General features: G+C 45.1%; 1 long non-coding RNA gene across 1 annotated transcript; it reads left to right on the top strand.

Annotated features, from left to right (window-relative positions):
* Nucleotides 1–381: 381 nt before the first annotated feature.
* Nucleotides 382–3,317, top strand: LOC141021246 (uncharacterized). Its single transcript, XR_012181572.1, has 2 exons — nt 382–2,622; nt 2,687–3,317. It is a non-coding gene; the product is annotated as an uncharacterized lncRNA (long non-coding RNA).
* The last annotated feature ends 282 nt before the right edge of the window (nt 3,318–3,599 follow it).

The following is a 3,599-nucleotide window of genomic DNA, read 5'->3' on the forward strand; positions in this document are numbered from 1 at the left end:
CCAATTGTTCCTAGAACAACAACACAAACAAAATGGTACCCAAACTCATTGGGACCAAAGAGTTAGAAACACCAACAATACATAGGACAAACTCCACATAAATATGTGCATATAGAAATGGAAATGAAATTCATGCACATCTCATCCAATTTGAGACTTGGTGGAGTTTCCCCTATATATTGGGTCAAGAGAGAAAGCATGCCAAGGAAACTACATGAAGTTAATATGCATGCTCAAGACTTTCAAGAACCGATACCAAAATACAAGGAAATACCAAGTGAAAAGAATACCAAATGGAGAAATCATCACTTGGAAGATATCATTAAAAGATACATCAAGGAATGAGATATCCATTGGATCATCACTTGGAAGATATCATATTTATCTATTTTAAAAGAAAATTTAAGCTGACTTGTGTTCTGTCAAGTACTAATAACGTCATTTCTTCCACTGAATCAATCTGCACTGCACTTCATTCGGTTTAAACATATTTCCATCTTGCATACTAAGTGGAATTAATCCCTCGCGTCCCTCGCATCGCTCTTGCGGGCGGCGTCGGGGGAACCTAACGTCCATCCCGCGACCGCCTCCTACACCATCTCCTCCCCTCGCTGCCGCCGGGCGAAGCCCGATGCGCGGCGGTGGCGGCGGGGCCTCTCTCTCCTCCCAGCGCATGGCTGCAGCGCGAGATGCGGCGGCGCGGCGGAGTCGTGGCGTTCATGCGGGGCAGGCGCGTCGGACGGCGCGGGCGGACTGCCAGGCTGTGGCGGCTGCACGTGGGGTTTGCTCCAGGGCGGCGACGCGGGCATGGATCCAGCGCGGATCTGGTCCTACGGGCGCGGGCTCGGCCTCCCCGGGTCAGTCGGCAGGTCTCGATGGGGGATTCTCCTTGTTGGGATCTAGCAGCGATGGCCTGGATCGTCCTGATCCCGGCAGGGATGGCGGCAGTCCGTGCATGAGATGGAGGTTCTTCGAACAGATCTGGGTGAAAACCTGTCATCGTCTATTGCCATGGCCGACGGTGGCGGTGCTATTTGCGTCGTTCCCTTCCTGAAGGCATCGCTGTGGAGAAGTTCAATGCCACTCTCTGCTACCTCCAGGGGAAGCCCTAGACCAGTAGGTCGGATGACGGCGGCTCTCCAGTGTCGTTTCCCCCTTGGGGGCGTCATTTTTGGAGGTTCACACGGGCTCGAGGGACTGGAGGACGGCTTCTTTGGTGGAGCGGTGCTTCATCTTACACATTGTTGGCGACGGATCTTGGCGGCGTGGCGCTGTGGAGACTCGGCGTCCGATGCGCGGAGATGGACTCGCGCAGGAGGAGGATGCTTTCTGGCGTCATGGTGGCATCAATGGCAGAGAAGCCTGGCAAGGCCGGTGCGTTAGTTTTCTATGAAGATGGATTGGTGGAAGATGGCCGCGACAACACATGAGAGTGCGTCGGACCGGTTTGTGCCCCAAACCCAGTATGTGGCTTGGTTGGGGCCTCTGGCTTTAGATGTTAGGCATTTGTGTGATGTCTATTTGGTATTAGGCTCGGGCACCCCTCCATCATATGGATAGAGTTAGCGACAGATGTTGCTAAGATAGTGGCTTCAGACTACCTGATTTATTACTTTGTATGGTCTCTGTGAATAATCAATAAAATGGCTGCATGCATCGCCCAGATGCAGAGGCCGGGGGTAATCCTCCTTTTAAAAAAAAACAACGTGACTTAACAAGTGAAGTATTGGCATTTGTTATTACTAAACATTCACTCATCTCCTGTAACCAAGCTGAGAGGTTCATAATGTAAAAAGTCACTAAGACAGAGCTAGACTCCTTGTAGAATTTTTTCCTTGGCAATTCATGTATTTGCCCGATTTGCCTGGCAAGAATAGTAGGATTATTCCAGGTTTGTTTTATTTCACTTGTCATCCCATGCTTTATCCCACTGTTAAGTGTACCGACTAATGATGTCCCTAGAGATTCTCTTGCTTAGGGGTTTCCTACATGAGTTGCTACTGTTGTTTGTTTTAGATATTTAGTTTAAGATCTAAATTTCACCAATATATGTGTTTTGTTTACGTTCTCTGACGTGTTTAGATGAACCTAATCACTTATGTTTATATGGATGCTATCTTCTTTTACTTATGATGTTTTTGAAAGCATTTCTGCGTAAGCAAAATGTGTCATGGGCCAGTATGCTGGAATAAACTCATATAGCCAGTTCATTTTTACCCTCTCTTTGCACGTATGATTGGGACTAGCGAATTCAAATATACAAATATGTTTTTAGAGCAAGGATGAGAAGCACTCTACACACAACCACAAGGATGATTATTCAGGTGTTTCTAGGATGGTGGAACTTGAGGTCAAACTGCATTTCTGGCATATACTTGCTGAAACATACATAAGTATGTGTTATTTCTTATAGGTTTGCACCAGAATCAAGCATTAGTACAATTGGAATTGGAATGATGAAAACACTTGTCTGAGCACAAGTGATCCTCATAATAGCAAGTTTCTAATAAATTCTGGAACTCTTCGGGAGGTTTAAGTCAGCAAAGATAGCATGTTCGCATGTGTCAAATCACTTTTTTGTACATAACTTGTCGTGGTTTTAGTTCAAAATTACTTGTCGTGGTTTTAGTTCAAATTTGAACTAAAACCACGATGAGTAATTTGGAATGGATGGAGTACCTTCAAGGATGAGTCTAGACCCACCGAGGTGCATAAGCTAGATATGTGCGCACATGAATGCTGAGGAGGCGTGCCAATGGCACGCCCCAGCCACTAGTTTTACTTTCCAGCTGGCGTGAACCATGGCCTTCCAATTCTTTTTGTTGCATGCATTCCAATCTTAGACGGCATGCATATAGAAGAACAATGCATGGGTCCTCTTATTCGTTATTCCGTCTACGTTCATACTTTATTTTTCAAAAAGGAAAAAACACGATGAATAATTGTTAAAGGCTTTCAAATCTTTACACAATTTTATATAAAAAATTCCAAACACCACTTTTCCATCCGATGATTGTGCGCAGCTGAAGGAGCCATCGTTGGAGGACATGAATGCGGCTTGGTCAACTATATACTCCATCATCACGTAGAAACATGCGATGATTTTTGTTCTTCGTGTGCAACGCACAGACACATGTACTATCTGTTGCCTTTCAACTTACAAATCTTCAATTGGATGAGTTGTTTTTCTTTTTGTGATGATCAAGGATTTCACACAATGAGGCTTTGGTACGAAGTTCTTATCATGTGATTTCATGATTCGCATTATGCTTACATGAAGATTTATGTTTCGGCCTTAGATGGGCATGCAAGTTGAATTGTACTTCCTCCGTCCTATAATATAAGAACGTTTTTCAAGCTATGTTAACTTGAAAAACGCTCTTATATTATGGAAAGGAGGGAGTAACATGTACTTAAAAAGATGATGTACTTGTGCTTCTCCTATGATTATTGGGCTAGGGGTGTGTGTATACGTGGCGCTGCTCGACCATGATGGGGTGTGTACGTGGCACCGCTCGATCGTGTTTACTGGCCGCCGGAGGCTTTTTACTCATGAGAAAGATAGGGAAGTTTTTTTATTGACAGTGTGGAACGGGAAG

The sequence above is a fragment of the Aegilops tauschii genome, chromosome 4 (genome assembly GCF_002575655.3).
Source record: "Aegilops tauschii subsp. strangulata cultivar AL8/78 chromosome 4, Aet v6.0, whole genome shotgun sequence".
In the NCBI taxonomy this organism is placed as follows: Eukaryota; Viridiplantae; Streptophyta; class Magnoliopsida; order Poales; family Poaceae; genus Aegilops; species Aegilops tauschii.